General features: G+C 38.7%; 26 non-coding genes across 26 annotated transcripts; all 26 read left to right on the top strand.

Annotated features, from left to right (window-relative positions):
• The first annotated feature begins 1,101 nt into the window (after positions 1–1,101).
• TRNAK-UUU (transfer RNA lysine (anticodon UUU)) lies at positions 1,102–1,174 on the top strand. The gene has a single exon. It is a non-coding gene; the product is annotated as a tRNA-Lys (tRNA).
• Positions 1,175–1,513: 339 nt separating this feature from the next.
• TRNAR-UCU (transfer RNA arginine (anticodon UCU)) lies at positions 1,514–1,604 on the top strand. Its single transcript is given in 2 exon segments — positions 1,514–1,550; positions 1,569–1,604. It is a non-coding gene; the product is annotated as a tRNA-Arg (tRNA).
• A 1,225-nt stretch (positions 1,605–2,829) lies between these two features.
• Positions 2,830–2,902, top strand: TRNAK-UUU (transfer RNA lysine (anticodon UUU)). Its single transcript has one exon. It is a non-coding gene; the product is annotated as a tRNA-Lys (tRNA).
• Positions 2,903–3,241: 339 nt separating this feature from the next.
• On the top strand, positions 3,242–3,332 carry TRNAR-UCU (transfer RNA arginine (anticodon UCU)). The gene is given in 2 exon segments: positions 3,242–3,278; positions 3,297–3,332. It is a non-coding gene; the product is annotated as a tRNA-Arg (tRNA).
• Positions 3,333–4,557: 1,225 nt separating this feature from the next.
• Positions 4,558–4,630, top strand: TRNAK-UUU (transfer RNA lysine (anticodon UUU)). Its single transcript has one exon. It is a non-coding gene; the product is annotated as a tRNA-Lys (tRNA).
• Positions 4,631–4,969: 339 nt separating this feature from the next.
• TRNAR-UCU (transfer RNA arginine (anticodon UCU)) lies at positions 4,970–5,060 on the top strand. The gene is given in 2 exon segments: positions 4,970–5,006; positions 5,025–5,060. It is a non-coding gene; the product is annotated as a tRNA-Arg (tRNA).
• Positions 5,061–6,285: 1,225 nt separating this feature from the next.
• Positions 6,286–6,358, top strand: TRNAK-UUU (transfer RNA lysine (anticodon UUU)). Its single transcript has one exon. It is a non-coding gene; the product is annotated as a tRNA-Lys (tRNA).
• A 339-nt stretch (positions 6,359–6,697) lies between these two features.
• On the top strand, positions 6,698–6,788 carry TRNAR-UCU (transfer RNA arginine (anticodon UCU)). The gene is given in 2 exon segments: positions 6,698–6,734; positions 6,753–6,788. It is a non-coding gene; the product is annotated as a tRNA-Arg (tRNA).
• Positions 6,789–7,083: 295 nt separating this feature from the next.
• TRNAK-UUU (transfer RNA lysine (anticodon UUU)) lies at positions 7,084–7,156 on the top strand. Its single transcript has one exon. It is a non-coding gene; the product is annotated as a tRNA-Lys (tRNA).
• Positions 7,157–8,013: 857 nt separating this feature from the next.
• Positions 8,014–8,086, top strand: TRNAK-UUU (transfer RNA lysine (anticodon UUU)). The gene has a single exon. It is a non-coding gene; the product is annotated as a tRNA-Lys (tRNA).
• A 339-nt stretch (positions 8,087–8,425) lies between these two features.
• TRNAR-UCU (transfer RNA arginine (anticodon UCU)) lies at positions 8,426–8,516 on the top strand. The gene is given in 2 exon segments: positions 8,426–8,462; positions 8,481–8,516. It is a non-coding gene; the product is annotated as a tRNA-Arg (tRNA).
• Positions 8,517–9,741: 1,225 nt separating this feature from the next.
• TRNAK-UUU (transfer RNA lysine (anticodon UUU)) lies at positions 9,742–9,814 on the top strand. The gene has a single exon. It is a non-coding gene; the product is annotated as a tRNA-Lys (tRNA).
• A 339-nt stretch (positions 9,815–10,153) lies between these two features.
• On the top strand, positions 10,154–10,244 carry TRNAR-UCU (transfer RNA arginine (anticodon UCU)). The gene is given in 2 exon segments: positions 10,154–10,190; positions 10,209–10,244. It is a non-coding gene; the product is annotated as a tRNA-Arg (tRNA).
• Positions 10,245–11,469: 1,225 nt separating this feature from the next.
• Positions 11,470–11,542, top strand: TRNAK-UUU (transfer RNA lysine (anticodon UUU)). The gene has a single exon. It is a non-coding gene; the product is annotated as a tRNA-Lys (tRNA).
• Positions 11,543–11,881: 339 nt separating this feature from the next.
• On the top strand, positions 11,882–11,972 carry TRNAR-UCU (transfer RNA arginine (anticodon UCU)). The gene is given in 2 exon segments: positions 11,882–11,918; positions 11,937–11,972. It is a non-coding gene; the product is annotated as a tRNA-Arg (tRNA).
• A 295-nt stretch (positions 11,973–12,267) lies between these two features.
• TRNAK-UUU (transfer RNA lysine (anticodon UUU)) lies at positions 12,268–12,340 on the top strand. Its single transcript has one exon. It is a non-coding gene; the product is annotated as a tRNA-Lys (tRNA).
• Positions 12,341–13,197: 857 nt separating this feature from the next.
• On the top strand, positions 13,198–13,270 carry TRNAK-UUU (transfer RNA lysine (anticodon UUU)). Its single transcript has one exon. It is a non-coding gene; the product is annotated as a tRNA-Lys (tRNA).
• A 339-nt stretch (positions 13,271–13,609) lies between these two features.
• Positions 13,610–13,700, top strand: TRNAR-UCU (transfer RNA arginine (anticodon UCU)). Its single transcript is given in 2 exon segments — positions 13,610–13,646; positions 13,665–13,700. It is a non-coding gene; the product is annotated as a tRNA-Arg (tRNA).
• A 1,225-nt stretch (positions 13,701–14,925) lies between these two features.
• TRNAK-UUU (transfer RNA lysine (anticodon UUU)) lies at positions 14,926–14,998 on the top strand. The gene has a single exon. It is a non-coding gene; the product is annotated as a tRNA-Lys (tRNA).
• Positions 14,999–15,337: 339 nt separating this feature from the next.
• On the top strand, positions 15,338–15,428 carry TRNAR-UCU (transfer RNA arginine (anticodon UCU)). The gene is given in 2 exon segments: positions 15,338–15,374; positions 15,393–15,428. It is a non-coding gene; the product is annotated as a tRNA-Arg (tRNA).
• A 252-nt stretch (positions 15,429–15,680) lies between these two features.
• On the top strand, positions 15,681–15,753 carry TRNAK-UUU (transfer RNA lysine (anticodon UUU)). Its single transcript has one exon. It is a non-coding gene; the product is annotated as a tRNA-Lys (tRNA).
• An 857-nt stretch (positions 15,754–16,610) lies between these two features.
• On the top strand, positions 16,611–16,683 carry TRNAK-UUU (transfer RNA lysine (anticodon UUU)). The gene has a single exon. It is a non-coding gene; the product is annotated as a tRNA-Lys (tRNA).
• Positions 16,684–17,022: 339 nt separating this feature from the next.
• Positions 17,023–17,113, top strand: TRNAR-UCU (transfer RNA arginine (anticodon UCU)). The gene is given in 2 exon segments: positions 17,023–17,059; positions 17,078–17,113. It is a non-coding gene; the product is annotated as a tRNA-Arg (tRNA).
• A 295-nt stretch (positions 17,114–17,408) lies between these two features.
• On the top strand, positions 17,409–17,481 carry TRNAK-UUU (transfer RNA lysine (anticodon UUU)). Its single transcript has one exon. It is a non-coding gene; the product is annotated as a tRNA-Lys (tRNA).
• An 857-nt stretch (positions 17,482–18,338) lies between these two features.
• TRNAK-UUU (transfer RNA lysine (anticodon UUU)) lies at positions 18,339–18,411 on the top strand. Its single transcript has one exon. It is a non-coding gene; the product is annotated as a tRNA-Lys (tRNA).
• A 339-nt stretch (positions 18,412–18,750) lies between these two features.
• TRNAR-UCU (transfer RNA arginine (anticodon UCU)) lies at positions 18,751–18,841 on the top strand. The gene is given in 2 exon segments: positions 18,751–18,787; positions 18,806–18,841. It is a non-coding gene; the product is annotated as a tRNA-Arg (tRNA).
• The last annotated feature ends 428 nt before the right edge of the window (positions 18,842–19,269 follow it).

The following is a 19,269-nucleotide window of genomic DNA, read 5'->3' as shown; positions in this document are numbered from 1 at the left end:
CTACGGGTGAGCTGTGCTGATGACGAAACCGTTCCGTCATGACTCCGCCCGCGCAAGGCGGAGTCAGCACAGGCGGAAAATACGCCCCGCACGCAAGGGGTTAAAAAACGTAGTGATAGTTGGGACACTTCCTAATGTTGATAATGTCATTTTGTGTATTGCTGCCTCAGAGCCTGGATAGCTCAGTCGGTAGAGCATCAGACTTTTAATCCGAGGGTCCAGGGTTCAAGTCCCTGTTCAGGCAGCTTGGTTAAAAAAAATGTATATCAATTGCATACTCTTTTCAGGATCCAATGAATGGGAATTCCAATTACAGATGGTTCAAAAAAGTCTTGATCGAGTCCTTACATACCCATCTGTGCTCTACTTTCTTTGACAAGGGTTAAGAAGACTTACCCAAACTGTATCATGTAGTTTGACATGTTGATTATCTTTTATCCAATTCAATGTTCAAAATGTAAGCTAGTGTCCGATTAATTTGATAAAGTTGGTCAACAACTTATAGGTCATCTTTTTATTTGTGAATCTCTGATCACCTTGTTGAATCAGGTCGGATCTCTGGTGCAATGGATTGCGGCTTGGAGTCCTAGGCGAATGGAGCAAAAGCATTCAAACGCTAAGGGTTCGAACACCAACTGGGTCAATTTTATCCCTCCTCTATTTTATAACTAATTGAAACAGTAACCAGCAATCCTGCTTCTCCATCACCAGAAACATTTACCAAAATGGCAGTGAAAGACATTCTACTTAAACAGAGACTGTTTGCTTTGAAAATGTTTCATAGTCTATGCCCAAGAGGAAATTCCCAATGATACTGCTGAAAATGTAATTTAGGAGTTAGAAATAGTATTTGGCCCTTTATTAATTTCACAGTGTCATTTTAAACACGTGATTTCTATGTCATCCGAAAATGAGATAGTACAAATTTCCGGAGTTTTAATGGATTACGTGTGCTGCTGAAATTTCAAATGCTTAAAATATCAATTCATTATTAAACTCTAGAATATTGATTGCTAATATATGTAATTATATAAATATACAAAGTGTAGGTCAGTGTACGTCCACATTTGTTTAGCTGATTTTAAGGTAGAGTATAGCAGAGCCTGGATAGCTCAGTCGGTAGAGCATCAGACTTTTAATCTGAGGGTCCAGGGTTCAAGTCCCTGTTCAGGCGGTTGTTTCCTTTAAAGAAAAAGTACTCTAATTGTATGCTCTTTTTGTGGACCCCTGCATGACGAATAAGATATTCCATTACTAAAATTGCAAAAACGTCTTTCATGGAGTTGTGAAATACACATCTGTCTCACATATTATGTGCCATTTGACTAAACTTAAGTCGTACGTAGATTTACCAATGGTATCATGTAGTCTGAGACGGTGAATATCATTTCACCAATTCAATATTCAAAATATAGCCATGGTTATAGTATCAAATGAACTTTATAAAGCTGATCAACAGCTAATAGCTCATTATTTCATTTCAGAACATCTCTGCACCTCATTATAGCAGATTGGCTCTGTGGCGCAATGGATAGCGCATTGGACTTCTAGGTGAATGTAAAAAAGATATTCAAAGGTTGTGGGTTCGAATCCCACCAGAGTCAGTTTTATCCCTGTTATCCTGTTATCCCAAGTACCAATTCATTATTATATTCTCTGTATTTAGTACTAATACCGGCAACCATCTTAACCCCTTGCGTGCTGATGACAGAACGTTTCCGTCATCAGCTACGGGTGAGCTGTGCTGATGACGAAACCGTTCCGTCATGACTCCGCCCGCACAAGGCGGAGTCAGCACAGGCGGAAAATACGCCCCGCACGCAAGGGGTTAAAAAACGTAGTGATAGTTGGGACACTTCCTAATGTTGATAATGTCATTTTGTGTATTGCTGCCTCAGAGCCTGGATAGCTCAGTCGGTAGAGCATCAGACTTTTAATCCGAGGGTCCAGGGTTCAAGTCCCTGTTCAGTCAGCTTGGTTAAAAAAAATGTATATCAATTGCATACTCTTTTCAGGATCCAATGAATGGGAATTCCAATTACAGATGGTTCAAAAAAGTCTTGATCGAGTCCTTACATACCCATCTGTGCTCTACTTTCTTTGACAAGGGTTAAGAAGACTTACCCAAACTGTATCATGTAGTTTGACATGTTGATTATCTTTTATCCAATTCAATGTTCAAAATGTAAGCTAGTGTCCGATTAATTTGATAAAGTTGGTCAACAACTTATAGGTCATCTTTTTATTTGTGAATCTCTGATCACCTTGTTGAATCAGGTCGGATCTCTGGTGCAATGGATTGCGGCTTGGAGTCCTAGGCGAATGGAGCAAAAGCATTCAAACGCTAAGGGTTCGAACACCAACTGGGTCAATTTTATCCCTCCTCTATTTTATAACTAATTGAAACAGTAACCAGCAATCCTGCTTCTCCATCACCAGAAACATTTACCAAAATGGCAGTGAAAGACATTCTACTTAAACAGAGACTGTTTGCTTTGAAAATGTTTCATAGTCTATGCCCAAGAGGAAATTCCCAATGATACTGCTGAAAATGTAATTTAGGAGTTAGAAATAGTATTTGGCCCTTTATTAATTTCACAGTGTCATTTTAAACACGTGATTTCTATGTCATCCGAAAATGAGATAGTACAAATTTCCGGAGTTTTAATGGATTACGTGTGCTGCTGAAATTTCAAATGCTTAAAATATCAATTCATTATTAAACTCTAGAATATTGATTGCTAATATATGTAATTATATAAATATACAAAGTGTAGGTCAGTGTACGTCCACATTTGTTTAGCTGATTTTAAGGTAGAGTATAGCAGAGCCTGGATAGCTCAGTCGGTAGAGCATCAGACTTTTAATCTGAGGGTCCAGGGTTCAAGTCCCTGTTCAGGCGGTTGTTTCCTTTAAAGAAAAAGTACTCTAATTGTATGCTCTTTTTGTGGACCCCTGCATGACGAATAAGATATTCCATTACTAAAATTGCAAAAACGTCTTTCATGGAGTTGTGAAATACACATCTGTCTCACATATTATGTGCCATTTGACTAAACTTAAGTCGTACGTAGATTTACCAATGGTATCATGTAGTCTGAGACGGTGAATATCATTTCACCAATTCAATATTCAAAATAAAGCCATGGTTATAGTATCAAATGAACTTTATAAAGCTGATCAACAGCTAATAGCTCATTATTTCATTTCAGAACATCTCTGCACCTCATTATAGTAGATTGGCTCTGTGGCGCAATGGATAGCGCATTGGACTTCTAGGTGAATGTAAAATAGATATTCAAAGGTTGTGGGGTCGAATCCCACCAGAGTCAGTTTTATCCCTGTTATCCTGTTATCCCAAGTACCAATTCATTATTATATTCTCTGTATTTAGTACTAATACCGGCAACCATCTTAACCCCTTGCGTGCTGATGACAGAACGTTTCCGTCATCAGCTACGGGTGAGCTGTGCTGATGACGAAACCGTTCCGTCATGACTCCGCCCGCGCAAGGCGGAGTCAGCACAGGCGGAAAATACGCCCCGCACGCAAGGGGTTAAAAAACGTAGTGATAGTTGGGACACTTCCTAATGTTGATAATGTCATTTTGTGTATTGCTGCCTCAGAGCCTGGATAGCTCAGTCGGTAGAGCATCAGACTTTTAATCCGAGGGTCCAGGGTTCAAGTCCCTGTTCAGGCAGCTTGGTTAAAAAAAATGTATATCAATTGCATACTCTTTTCAGGATCCAATGAATGGGAATTCCAATTACAGATGGTTCAAAAAAGTCTTGATCGAGTCCTTACATACCCATCTGTGCTCTACTTTCTTTGACAAGGGTTAAGAAGACTTACCCAAACTGTATCATGTAGTTTGACATGTTGATTATCTTTTATCCAATTCAATGTTCAAAATGTAAGCTAGTGTCCGATTAATTTGATAAAGTTGGTCAACAACTTATAGGTCATCTTTTTATTTGTGAATCTCTGATCACCTTGTTGAATCAGGTCGGATCTCTGGTGCAATGGATTGCGGCTTGGAGTCCTAGGCGAATGGAGCAAAAGCATTCAAACGCTAAGGGTTCGAACACCAACTGGGTCAATTTTATCCCTCCTCTATTTTATAACTAATTGAAACAGTAACCAGCAATCCTGCTTCTCCATCACCAGAAACATTTACCAAAATGGCAGTGAAAGAAATTCTACTTAAACAGAGACTGTTTGCTTTGAAAATGTTTCATAGTCTATGCCCAAGAGGAAATTCCCAATGATACTGCTGAAAATGTAATTTAGGAGTTAGAAATAGTATTTGGCCCTTTATTAATTTCACAGTGTCATTTTAAACACGTGATTTCTATGTCATCCGAAAATGAGATAGTACAAATTTCCGGAGTTTTAATGGATTACGTGTGCTGCTGAAATTTCAAATGCTTAAAATATCAATTCATTATTAAACTCTAGAATATTGATTGCTTATATATGTAATTATATAAATATACAAAGTGTAGGTCAGTGTACGTCCACATTTGTTTAGCTGATTTTAAGGTACAGTATAGCAGAGCCTGGATAGCTCAGTCGGTAGAGCATCAGACTTTTAATCTGAGGGTCCAGGGTTCAAGTCCCTGTTCAGGCGGTTGTTTCCTTTAAAGAAAAAGTACTCTAATTGTATGCTCTTTTTGTGGACCCCTGCATGACGAATAAGATATTCCATTACTAAAATTGCAAAAACGTCTTTCATGGAGTTGTGAAATACACATCTGTCTCACATATTATGTGCCATTTGACTAAACTTAAGTCGTACGTAGATTTACCAATGGTATCATGTAGTCTGAGACGGTGAATATCATTTCACCAATTCAATATTCAAAATAAAGCCATGGTTATAGTATCAAATGAACTTTATAAAGCTGATCAACAGCGAATAGCTCATTATTTCATTTCAGAACATCTCTGCACCTCATTATAGCAGATTGGCTCTGTGGCGCAATGGATAGCGCATTGGACTTCTAGGTGAATGTAAAATAGATATTCAAAGGTTGTGGGGTCGAATCCCACCAGAGTCAGTTTTATCCCTGTTATCCTGTTATCCCAAGTACCAATTCATTATTATATTCTCTGTATTTAGTACTAATACCGGCAACCATCTTAACCCCTTGCGTGCTGATGACAGAACGTTTCCGTCATCAGCTACGGGTGAGCTGTGCTGATGACGAAACCGTTCCGTCATGACTCCGCCCGCGCAAGGCGGAGTCAGCACAGGCGGAAAATACGCCCCGCACGCAAGGGGTTAAAAAACGTAGTGATAGTTGGGACACTTCCTAATGTTGATAATGTCATTTTGTGTATTGCTGCCTCAGAGCCTGGATAGCTCAGTCGGTAGAGCATCAGACTTTTAATCCGAGGGTCCAGGGTTCAAGTCCCTGTTCAGGCAGCTTGGTTAAAAAAAATGTATATCAATTGCATACTCTTTTCAGGATCCAATGAATGGGAATTCCAATTACAGATGGTTCAAAAAAGTCTTGATCGAGTCCTTACATACCCATCTGTGCTCTACTTTCTTTGACAAGGGTTAAGAAGACTTACCCAAACTGTATCATGTAGTTTGACATGTTGATTATCTTTTATCCAATTCAATGTTCAAAATGTAAGCTAGTGTCCGATTAATTTGATAAAGTTGGTCAACAACTTATAGGTCATCTTTTTATTTGTGAATCTCTGATCACCTTGTTGAATCAGGTCGGATCTCTGGTGCAATGGATTGCGGCTTGGAGTCCTAGGCGAATGGAGCAAAAGCATTCAAACGCTAAGGGTTCGAACACCAACTGGGTCAATTTTATCCCTCCTCTATTTTATAACTAATTGAAACAGTAACCAGCAATCCTGCTTCTCCATCACCAGAAACATTTACCAAAATGGCAGTGAAAGACATTCTACTTAAACAGAGACTGTTTGCTTTGAAAATGTTTCATAGTCTATGCCCAAGAGGAAATTCCCAATGATACTGCTGAAAATGTAATTTAGGAGTTAGAAATAGTATTTGGCCCTTTATTAATTTCACAGTGTCATTTTAAACACGTGATTTCTATGTCATCCGAAAATGAGATAGTACAAATTTCCGGAGTTATAATGGATTACGTGTGCTGCTGAAATTTCAAATGCTTATAATATCAATTCATTATTAAACTCTAGAATATTGATTGCTAATATATGTAATTATATAAATATACAAAGTGTAGGTCAGTGTACGTCCACATTTGTTTAGCTGATTTTAAGGTAGTGTATAGCAGAGCCTGGATAGCTCAGTCGGTAGAGCATCAGACTTTTAATCTGAGGGTCCAGGGTTCAAGTCCCTGTTCAGGCGGTTATTTCCTTTAAAGAAAAAGTACTCTAATTGTATGCTCTTTTTGTGGACCCCTGCATGACGAATAAGATATTCCATTACTAAAATTGCAAAAACGTCTTTCATGGAGTTGTGAAATACACATCTGTCTCACATATTATGTGCCATTTGACTAAACTTAAGTCGTACGTAGATTTACCAATGGTATCATGTAGTCTGAGACGGTGAATATCATTTCACCAATTCAATATTCAAAATATAGCCATGGTTATAGTATCAAATGAACTTTATAAAGCTGATCAACAGCTAATAGCTCATTATTTCATTTCAGAACATCTCTGCACCTCATTATAGCAGATTGGCTCTGTGGCGCAATGGATAACGCATTGGACTTCTAGGTGAATGTAAAAAAGATATTCAAAGGTTGTGGGTTCGAATCCCACCAGAGTCAGTTTTATCCCTGTTATCCTGTTATCCCAAGTACCAATTCATTATTATATTCTCTGTATTTAGTACTAATACCGGCAACCATCTTAACCCCTTGCGTGCTGATGACAGAACATTTCCGTCATCAGCTACGGGTGAGCTGTGCTGATGACGAAACCGTTCCGTCATGACTCCGCCCGCGCAAGGCGGAGTCAGCACAGGCGGAAAATACGCCCCGCACGCAAGGGGTTAAAAAACGTAGTGATAGTTGGGACACTTCCTAATGTTGATAATGTCATTTTGTGGGGTGCTGCCTCAGAGCCTGGATAGCTCAGTCGGTAGAGCATCAGACTTTTAATCTGAGGGCCCAGGGTTCAAGTCCCTGTTCAGGCGGCTTGGTTAAAGAAAATGTATATCAATTGCATACTCTTTTCAGGATCCAATGAATGGGAATTCCAATTACAGATGGTTCAAAAAAGTCTTGATCGAGTCCTTACATACCCATCTGTGCTCTACTTTCTTTGACAAGGGTTAAGAAGACTTACCCAAACTGTATCATGTAGTTTGACATGTTGATTATCTTTTATCCAATTCAATGTTCAAAATGTAAGCTAGTGTCCGATTAATTTGATGAAGTTGGTCAACAACTTATAGGTCATCTTTTTATTTGTGAATCTCTGATCACCTTGTTGAATCAGGTCGGATCTCTGGTGCAATGGATTGCGGCTTGGAGTCCTAGGCGAATGTAGCAAAAGCATTCAAACGCTAAGGGTTCGAACACCAACTGGGTCAATTTTATCCCTCCTCTATTTTATAACTAATTGAAACAGTAACCAGCAATCCTGCTTCTCCATCACCAGAAACATTTACCAAAATGGCAGTGAAAGAAAGTCTACTTAAACAGAGACTGTTTGCTTTGAAAATGTTGCATAGTCTATGCCCAAGAGGAAATTCCCAATGATACTGCTGAAAATGTAATTTAGGAGTTAGTAATAGTATTTGGCCCTTTATTAATTTCACAGTGTCATTTTAAACACGTGATTTCTATGTCATCCGAAAATGAGATAGTACAAATTTCCGGAGTTATAATGGATTACGTGTGCTGCTAAAATTTCAAATGCTTAAAATATCAATTCATTATTAAACTCTAGAATATTGATTGCTAATTTATGTAATTATATAAATATACAAAGTGTAGGTCAGTGTACGTCCACATTTGTTTAGCTGATTTTAAGGTACAGTATAGCAGAGCCTGGATAGCTCAGTCGGTAGAGCATCAGACTTTTAATCTGAGGGTCCAGGGTTCAAGTCCCTGTTCAGGCGGTTGTTTCCTTTAAAGAAAAAGTACTCTAATTGTATGCTCTTTTTGTGGACCCCTGCATGACGAATAAGATATTCCATTACTAAAATTGCAAAAACGTCTTTCATGGAGTTGTGAAATACACATCTGTCTCACATATTATGTGCCATTTGACTAAACTTAAGTCGTACGTAGATTTACCAATGGTATCATGTAGTCTGAGACGGTGAATATCATTTCACCAATTCAATATTCAAAATAAAGCCATGGTTATAGTATCAAATGAACTTTATAAAGCTGATCAACAGCTAATAGCTCATTATTTCATTTCAGAACATCTCTGCACCTCATTATAGCAGATTGGCTCTGTGGCGCAATGGATAGCGCATTGGACTTCTAGGTGAATGTAAAATAGATATTCAAAGGTTGTGGGGTCGAATCCCACCAGAGTCAGTTTTATCCCTGTTATCCTGTTATCCCAAGTACCAATTCATTATTATATTCTCTGTATTTAGTACTAATACCGGCAACCATCTTAACCCCTTGCGTGCTGATGACAGAACGTTTCCGTCATCAGCTACGGGTGAGCTGTGCTGATGACGAAACCGTTCCGTCATGACTCCGCCCGCGCAAGGCGGAGTCAGCACAGGCGGAAAATACGCCCCGCACGCAAGGGGTTAAAAAACGTAGTGATAGTTGGGACACTTCCTAATGTTGATAATGTCATTTTGTGTATTGCTGCCTCAGAGCCTGGATAGCTCAGTCGGTAGAGCATCAGACTTTTAATCCGAGGGTCCAGGGTTCAAGTCCCTGTTCAGGCAGCTTGGTTAAAAAAAATGTATATCAATTGCATACTCTTTTCAGGATCCAATGAATGGGAATTCCAATTACAGATGGTTCAAAAAAGTCTTGATCGAGTCCTTACATACCCATCTGTGCTCTACTTTCTTTGACAAGGGTTAAGAAGACTTACCCAAACTGTATCATGTAGTTTGACATGTTGATTATCTTTTATCCAATTCAATGTTCAAAATGTAAGCTAGTGTCCGATTAATTTGATAAAGTTGGTCAACAACTTATAGGTCATCTTTTTATTTGTGAATCTCTGATCACCTTGTTGAATCAGGTCGGATCTCTGGTGCAATGGATTGCGGCTTGGAGTCCTAGGCGAATGGAGCAAAAGCATTCAAACGCTAAGGGTTCGAACACCAACTGGGTCAATTTTATCCCTCCTCTATTTTATAACTAATTGAAACAGTAACCAGCAATCCTGCTTCTCCATCACCAGAAACATTTACCAAAATGGCAGTGAAAGAAATTCTACTTAAACAGAGACTGTTTGCTTTGAAAATGTTTCATAGTCTATGCCCAAGAGGAAATTCCCAATGATACTGCTGAAAATGTAATTTAGGAGTTAGAAATAGTATTTGGCCCTTTATTAATTTCACAGTGTCATTTTAAACACGTGATTTCTATGTCATCCGAAAATGAGATAGTACAAATTTCCGGAGTTTTAATGGATTACGTGTGCTGCTGAAATTTCAAATGCTTAAAATATCAATTCATTATTAAACTCTAGAATATTGATTGCTTATATATGTAATTATATAAATATACAAAGTGTAGGTCAGTGTACGTCCACATTTGTTTAGCTGATTTTAAGGTACAGTATAGCAGAGCCTGGATAGCTCAGTCGGTAGAGCATCAGACTTTTAATCTGAGGGTCCAGGGTTCAAGTCCCTGTTCAGGCGGTTGTTTCCTTTAAAGAAAAAGTACTCTAATTGTATGCTCTTTTTGTGGACCCCTGCATGACGAATAAGATATTCCATTACTAAAATTGCAAAAACGTCTTTCATGGAGTTGTGAAATACACATCTGTCTCACATATTATGTGCCATTTGACTAAACTTAAGTCGTACGTAGATTTACCAATGGTATCATGTAGTCTGAGACGGTGAATATCATTTCACCAATTCAATATTCAAAATAAAGCCATGGTTATAGTATCAAATGAACTTTATAAAGCTGATCAACAGCGAATAGCTCATTATTTCATTTCAGAACATCTCTGCACCTCATTATAGCAGATTGGCTCTGTGGCGCAATGGATAGCGCATTGGACTTCTAGGTGAATGTAAAATAGATATTCAAAGGTTGTGGGGTCGAATCCCACCAGAGTCAGTTTTATCCCTGTTATCCTGTTATCCCAAGTACCAATTCATTATTATATTCTCTGTATTTAGTACTAATACCGGCAACCATCTTAACCCCTTGCGTGCTGATGACAGAACGTTTCCGTCATCAGCTACGGGTGAGCTGTGCTGATGACGAAACCGTTCCGTCATGACTCCGCCCGCGCAAGGCGGAGTCAGCACAGGCGGAAAATACGCCCCGCACGCAAGGGGTTAAAAAACGTAGTGATAGTTGGGACACTTCCTAATGTTGATAATGTCATTTTGTGTATTGCTGCCTCAGAGCCTGGATAGCTCAGTCGGTAGAGCATCAGACTTTTAATCCGAGGGTCCAGGGTTCAAGTCCCTGTTCAGGCAGCTTGGTTAAAAAAAATGTATATCAATTGCATACTCTTTTCAGGATCCAATGAATGGGAATTCCAATTACAGATGGTTCAAAAAAGTCTTGATCGAGTCCTTACATACCCATCTGTGCTCTACTTTCTTTGACAAGGGTTAAGAAGACTTACCCAAACTGTATCATGTAGTTTGACATGTTGATTATCTTTTATCCAATTCAATGTTCAAAATGTAAGCTAGTGTCCGATTAATTTGATAAAGTTGGTCAACAACTTATAGGTCATCTTTTTATTTGTGAATCTCTGATCACCTTGTTGAATCAGGTCGGATCTCTGGTGCAATGGATTGCGGCTTGGAGTCCTAGGCGAATGGAGCAAAAGCATTCAAACGCTAAGGGTTCGAACACCAACTGGGTCAATTTTATCCCTCCTCTATTTTATAACTAATTGAAACAGTAACCAGCAATCCTGCTTCTCCATCACCAGAAACATTTACCAAAATGGCAGTGAAAGACATTCTACTTAAACAGAGACTGTTTGCTTTGAAAATGTTTCATAGTCTATGCCCAAGAGGAAATTCCCAATGATACTGCTGAAAATGTAATTTAGGAGTTAGAAATAGTATTTGGCCCTTTATTAATTTCACAGTGTCATTTTAAACACGTGATTTCTATGTCATCCGAAAATGAGATAGTACAAATTTCCGGAGTTATAATGGATTACGTGTGCTGCTGAAATTTCAAATGCTTATAATATCAATTCATTATTAAACTCTAGAATATTGATTGCTAATATATGTAATTATATAAATATACAAAGTGTAGGTCAGTGTACGTCCACATTTGTTTAGCTGATTTTAAGGTAGTGTATAGCAGAGCCTGGATAGCTCAGTCGGTAGAGCATCAGACTTTTAATCTGAGGGTCCAGGGTTCAAGTCCCTGTTCAGGCGGTTATTTCCTTTAAAGAAAAAGTACTCTAATTGTATGCTCTTTTTGTGGACCCCTGCATGACGAATAAGATATTCCATTACTAAAATTGCAAAAACGTCTTTCATGGAGTTGTGAAATACACATCTGTCTCACATATTATGTGCCATTTGACTAAACTTAAGTCGTACGTAGATTTACCAATGGTATCATGTAGTCTGAGACGGTGAATATCATTTCACCAATTCAATATTCAAAATATAGCCATGGTTATAGTATCAAATGAACTTTATAAAGCTGATCAACAGCTAATAGCTCATTATTTCATTTCAGAACATCTCTGCACCTCATTATAGCAGATTGGCTCTGTGGCGCAATGGATAACGCATTGGACTTCTAGGTGAATGTAAAAAAGATATTCAAAGGTTGTGGGTTCGAATCCCACCAGAGTCAGTTTTATCCCTGTTATCCTGTTATCCCAAGTACCAATTCATTATTATATTCTCTGTATTTAGTACTAATACCGGCAACCATCTTAACCCCTTGCGTGCTGATGACAGAACATTTCCGTCATCAGCTACGGGTGAGCTGTGCTGATGACGAAACCGTTCCGTCATGACTCCGCCCGCGCAAGGCGGAGTCAGCACAGGCGGAAAATACGCCCCGCACGCAAGGGGTTAAAAAACGTAGTGATAGTTGGGACACTTCCTAATGTTGATAATGTCATTTTGTGGGGTGCTGCCTCAGAGCCTGGATAGCTCAGTCGGTAGAGCATCAGACTTTTAATCTGAGGGCCCAGGGTTCAAGTCCCTGTTCAGGCGGCTTGGTTAAAGAAAATGTATATCAATTGCATACTCTTTTCAGGATCCAATGAATGGGAATTCCAATTACAGATGGTTCAAAAAAGTCTTGATCGAGTCCTTACATACCCATCTGTGCTCTACTTTCTTTGACAAGGGTTAAGAAGACTTACCCAAACTGTATCATGTAGTTTGACATGTTGATTATCTTTTATCCAATTCAATGTTCAAAATGTAAGCTAGTGTCCGATTAATTTGATGAAGTTGGTCAACAACTTATAGGTCATCTTTTTATTTGTGAATCTCTGATCACCTTGTTGAATCAGGTCGGATCTCTGGTGCAATGGATTGCGGCTTGGAGTCCTAGGCGAATGTAGCAAAAGCATTCAAACGCTAAGGGTTCGAACACCAACTGGGTCAATTTTATCCCTCCTCTATTTTATAACTAATTGAAACAGTAACCAGCAATCCTGCTTCTCCATCACCAGAAACATTTACCAAAATGGCAGTGAAAGAAAGTCTACTTAAACAGAGACTGTTTGCTTTGAAAATGTTGCATAGTCTATGCCCAAGAGGAAATTCCCAATGATACTGCTGAAAATGTAATTTAGGAGTTAGTAATAGTATTTGGCCCTTTATTAATTTCACAGTGTCATTTTAAACACGTGATTTCTATGTCATCCGAAAATGAGATAGTACAAATTTCCGGAGTTATAATGGATTACGTGTGCTGCTAAAATTTCAAATGCTTAAAATATCAATTCATTATTAAACTCTAGAATATTGATTGCTAATTTATGTAATTATATAAATATACAAAGTGTAGGTCAGTGTACGTCCACATTTGTTTAGCTGATTTTAAGGTAGAGTACAGCAGAGCCTGGATAGCTCAGTCGGTAGAGCATCAGACTTTTAATCTGAGGGTCCAGGGTTCAAGTCCCTGTTCAGGCGGTTATTTCCTTTAAAGAAAAAGTACTCTAATTGTATGCTCTTTTTGTGGACCCCTGCATGACGAATAAGATATTCCATTACTAAAATTGCAAAAACGTCTTTCATGGAGTTGTGAAATACACATCTGTCTCACATATTATGTGCCATTTGACTAAACGTAAGTCGTACGTAGATTTACCAATGGTATCATGTAGTCTGAGACGGTGAATATCATTTCACCAATTCAATATTCAAAATATAGCCATGGTTATAGTATCAAATGAACTTTATAAAGCTGATCAACAGCTAATAGCTCATTATTTCATTTCAGAACATCTCTGCACCTCATTATAGCAGATTGGCTCTGTGGCGCAATGGATAGCGCATTGGACTTCTAGGTGAATGTAAAAAAGATATTCAAAGGTTGTGGGGTCGAATCCCACCAGAGTCAGTTTTATCCCTGTTATCCTGTTATCCCAAGTACCAATTCATTATTATATTCTCTGTATTTAGTACTAATACCGGCAACCATCTTAACCCCTTGCGTGCTGATGACAGAACGTTTCCGTCATCAGCTACGGGTGAGCTGTGCTGATGACGAAACCGTTCCGTCATGACTCCGCCCGCGCAAGGCGGAGTCAGCACAGGCGGAAAATACGCCCCGCACGCAAGGGGTTAAAAAATGTAGTGATAGTTGGGACACTTCCTAATGTTGATAATGTCATTTTGTGTATTGCTGCCTCAGAGCCTGGATAGCTCAGTCGGTAGAGCATCAGACTTTTAATCCGAGGGTCCAGGGTTCAAGTCCCTGTTCAGGCAGCTTGGTTAAAAAAAATGTATATCAATTGCATACTCTTTTCAGGATCCAATGAATGGGAATTCCAATTACAGATGGTTCAAAAAAGTCTTGATCGAGTCCTTACATACCCATCTGTGCTCTACTTTCTTTGACAAGGGTTAAGAAGACTTACCCAAACTGTATCATGTAGTTTGACATGTTGATTATCTTTTATCCAATTCAATGTTCAAAATGTAAGCTAGTGTCCGATTAATTTGATAAAGTTGGTCAACAACTTATAGGTCATCTTTTTATTTGTGAATCTCTGATCACCTTGTTGAATCAGGTCGGATCTCTGGTGCAATGGATTGCGGCTTGGAGTCCTAGGCGAATGTAGCAAAAGCATTCAAACGCTAAGGGTTCGAACACCAACTGGGTCAATTTTATCCCTCCTCTATTTTATAACTAATTGAAACAGTAACCAGCAATCCTGCTTCTCCATCACCAGAAACATTTACCAAAATGGCAGTGAAAGAAATTCTACTTAAACAGAGACTGTTTGCTTTGAAAATGTTTCATAGTCTATGCCCAAGAGGAAATTCCCAATGATACTGCTGAAAATGTAATTTAGGAGTTAGAAATAGTATTTGGCCCTTTATTAATTTCACAGTGTCATTTTAAACACGTGATTTCTATGTCATCCGAAAATGAGATAGTACAAATTTCCGGAGTTATAATGGATTACGTGTGCTGCTGAAATTTCAAATGCTTAAAATATCAATTCATTATTAAACTCTAGAATATTGATTGCTAATATATGTAATTATATAAATATACAAAGTGTAGGTCAGTGTACGTCCACATTTGTTTAGCTGATTTTAAGGTAGAGTATAGCAGAGCCTGGATAGCTCAGTCGGTAGAGCATCAGACTTTTAATCTGAGGGTCCAGGGTTCAAGTCCCTGTTCAGGCGGTTGTTTCCTTTAAAGAAAAAGTACTCTAATTGTATGCTCTTTTTGTGGACCCCTGCATGACGAATAAGATATTCCATTACTAAAATTGCAAAAACGTCTTTCATGGAGTTGTGAAATACACATCTGTCTCACATATTATGTGCCATTTGACTAAACTTAAGTCGTACGTAGATTTACCAATGGTATCATGTAGTCTGAGACGGTGAATATCATTTCACCAATTCAATATTCAAAATAAAGCCATGGTTATAGTATCAAATGAACTTTATAAAGCTGATCAACAGCTAATAGCTCATTATTTCATTTCAGAACATCTCTGCACCTCATTATAGCAGATTGGCTCTGTGGCGCAATGGATAGCGCATTGGACTTCTAGGTGAATGTAAAATAGATATTCAAAGGTTGTGGGTTCGAATCCCACCAGAGTCAGTTTTATCCCTGTTATCCTGTTATCCCAAGTACCAACTCATTATTATATTCTCTGTATTTAGTACTAATACCGGCAACCATCTTAACCCCTTGCGTGCTGATGACGAAACCGTTCCGTCATGACTCCGCCCGCGCAAGGCGGAGTCAGCACAGGCGGAAAATACGCCCCGCACGCAAGGGGTTAAAAAACGTAGTGATAGTTGGGACACTTCCTAATGTTGATAATGTCATTTTGTGGGGTGCTGCCTCAGAGCCTGGATAGCTCAGTCGGTAGAGCATCAGACTTTTAATCTGAGGGCCCAGGGTTCAAGTCCCTGTTCAGGCGGCTTGGTTAAAGAAAATGTATATCAATTGCATACTCTTTTCAGGATCCAATGAATGGGAATTCCAATTACAGATGGTTCAAAAAAGTCTTGATCGAGTCCTTACATACCCATCTGTGCTCTACTTTCTTTGACAAGGGTTAAGAAGACTTACCCAAACTGTATCATGTAGTTTGACATGTTGATTATCTTTTATCCAATTCAATGTTCAAAATGTAAGCTAGTGTCCGATTAATTTGATAAAGTTGGTCAACAACTTATAGGTCATCTTTTTATTTGTGAATCTCTGATCACCTTGTTGAATCAGTTCGGATCTCTGGTGCAATGGATTGCGGCTTGGAGTCCTAGGCGAATGTAGCAAAAGCATTCAAACGCTAAGGGTGCGAACACCAACTGGGTCAATTTTATCCCTCCTCTATTTTATAACTAATTGAAACAGTAACCAGCAATCCTGCTTCTCCATCACCAGAAACATTTACCAAAATGGCAGTGAAAGAAAGTCTACTTAAACAGAGACTGTTTGCTTTGAAAATGTTGCATAGTCTATGCCCAAGAGGAAATTCCCAATGATACTGCTGAAAATGTAATTTAGGAGTTAGTAATAGTATTTGGCCCTTTATTAATTTCACAGTGTCATTTTAAACACGTGATTTCTATGTCATCCGAAAATGAGATAGTACAAATTTCCGGAGTTATAATGGATTACGTGTGCTGCTGAAATTTCAAATGCTTATAATATCAATTCATTATTAAACTCTAGAATATTGATTGCTAATATATGTAATTATATAAATATACAAAGTGTAGGTCAGTGTACGTCCACATTTGTTTAGCTGATTTTAAGGTAGTGTATAGCAGAGCCTGGATAGCTCAGTCGGTAGAGCATCAGACTTTTAATCTGAGGGTCCAGGGTTCAAGTCCCTGTTCAGGCGGTTATTTCCTTTAAAGAAAAAGTACTCTAATTGTATGCTCTTTTTGTGGACCCCTGCATGACGAATAAGATATTCCATTACTAAAATTGCAAAAACGTCTTTCATGGAGTTGTGAAATACACATCTGTCTCACATATTATGTGCCATTTGACTAAACTTAAGTCGTACGTAGATTTACCAATGGTATCATGTAGTCTGAGACGGTGAATATCATTTCACCAATTCAATATTCAAAATATAGCCATGGTTATAGTATCAAATGAACTTTATAAAGCTGATCAACAGCTAATAGCTCATTATTTCATTTCAGAACATCTCTGCACCTCATTATAGCAGATTGGCTCTGTGGCGCAATGGATAACGCATTGGACTTCTAGGTGAATGTAAAAAAGATATTCAAAGGTTGTGGGTTCGAATCCCACCAGAGTCAGTTTTATCCCTGTTATCCTGTTATCCCAAGTACCAATTCATTATTATATTCTCTGTATTTAGTACTAATACCGGCAACCATCTTAACCCCTTGCGTGCTGATGACAGAACATTTCCGTCATCAGCTACGGGTGAGCTGTGCTGATGACGAAACCGTTCCGTCATGACTCCGCCCGCGCAAGGCGGAGTCAGCACAGGCGGAAAATACGCCCCGCACGCAAGGGGTTAAAAAACGTAGTGATAGTTGGGACACTTCCTAATGTTGATAATGTCATTTTGTGGGGTGCTGCCTCAGAGCCTGGATAGCTCAGTCGGTAGAGCATCAGACTTTTAATCTGAGGGCCCAGGGTTCAAGTCCCTGTTCAGGCGGCTTGGTTAAAGAAAATGTATATCAATTGCATACTCTTTTCAGGATCCAATGAATGGGAATTCCAATTACAGATGGTTCAAAAAAGTCTTGATCGAGTCCTTACATACCCATCTGTGCTCTACTTTCTTTGACAAGGGTTAAGAAGACTTACCCAAACTGTATCATGTAGTTTGACATGTTGATTATCTTTTATCCAATTCAATGTTCAAAATGTAAGCTAGTGTCCGATTAATTTGATGAAGTTGGTCAACAACTTATAGGACATCTTTTTATTTGTGAATCTCTGATCACCTTGTTGAATCAGGTCGGATCTCTGGTGCAATGGATTGCGGCTTGGAGTCCTAGGCGAATGGAGCAAAAGCATTCAAACGCTAAGGGTTCGAACACCAACTGGGTCAATTTTATCCCTCCTCTATTTTATAACTAATTGAAACAGTAACCAGCAATCCTGCTTCTCCATCACCAGAAACATTTACCAAAATGGCAGTGAAAGAAATTCTACTTAAACAGAGACTGTTTGCTTTGAAAATGTTTCATAGTCTATGCCCAAGAGGAAATTCCCAATGATACTGCTGAAAATGTAATTTAGGAGTTAGAAATAGTATTTGGCCCTTTATTAATTTCACAGTGTCATTTTAAACACGTGATTTCTATGTCATCCGAAAATGAGATAGTACAAATTTCCGGAGTTTTAATGGATTACGTGTGCTGCTGAAATTTCAAATGCTTAAAATATCAATTCATTATTAAACTCTAGAATATTGATTGCTTATATATGTAATTATATAAATATACAAAGTGTAGGTCAGTGTACGTCCACATTTGTTTAGCTGATTTTAAGGTACAGTATAGCAGAGCCTGGATAGCTCAGTCGGTAGAGCATCAGACTTTTAATCTGAGGGTCCAGGGTTCAAGTCCCTGTTCAGGCGGTTGTTTCCTTTAAAGAAAAAGTACTCTAATTGTATGCTCTTTTTGTGGACCCCTGCATGACGAATAAGATATTCCATTACTAAAATTGCAAAAACGTCTTTCATGGAGTTGTGAAATACACATCTGTCTCACATATTATGTGCCATTTGACTAAACTTAAGTCGTACGTAGATTTACCAATGGTATCATGTAGTCTGAGACGGTGAATATCATTTCACCAATTCAATATTCAAAATAAAGCCATGGTTATAGTATCAAATGAACTTTATAAAGCTGATCAACAGCGAATAGCTCATTATTTCATTTCAGAACATCTCTGCACCTCATTATAGCAGATTGGCTCTGTGGCGCAATGGATAGCGCATTGGACTTCTAGGTGAATGTAAAATAGATATTCAAAGGTTGTGGGGTCGAATCCCACCAGAGTCAGTTTTATCCCTGTTATCCTGTTATCCCAAGTACCAATTCATTATTATATTCTCTGTATTTAGTACTAATACCGGCAACCATCTTAACCCCTTGCGTGCTGATGACAGAACGTTTCCGTCATCAGCTACGGGTGAGCTGTGCTGATGACGAAACCGTTCCGTCATGACTCCGCCCGCGCAAGGCGGAGTCAGCACAGGCGGAAAATACGCCCCGCACGCAAGGGGTTAAAAAACGTAGTGATAGTTGGGACACTTCCTAATGTTGATAATGTCATTTTGTGTATTGCTGCCTCAGAGCCTGGATAGCTCAGTCGGTAGAGCATCAGACTTTTAATCCGAGGGTCCAGGGTTCAAGTCCCTGTTCAGGCAGCTTGGTTAAAAAAAATGTATATCAATTGCATACTCTTTTCAGGATCCAATGAATGGGAA

This window comes from Lissotriton vulgaris, unplaced genomic scaffold, assembly GCF_964263255.1.
Source record: "Lissotriton vulgaris unplaced genomic scaffold, aLisVul1.2 SCAFFOLD_1527, whole genome shotgun sequence".
Lineage (NCBI taxonomy): Eukaryota > Metazoa > Chordata > Amphibia > Caudata > Salamandridae > Lissotriton > Lissotriton vulgaris.
The sequence above is the reverse complement of the archived record's forward strand: the minus strand, read 5'-3'. Positions and strand labels throughout refer to the sequence as shown.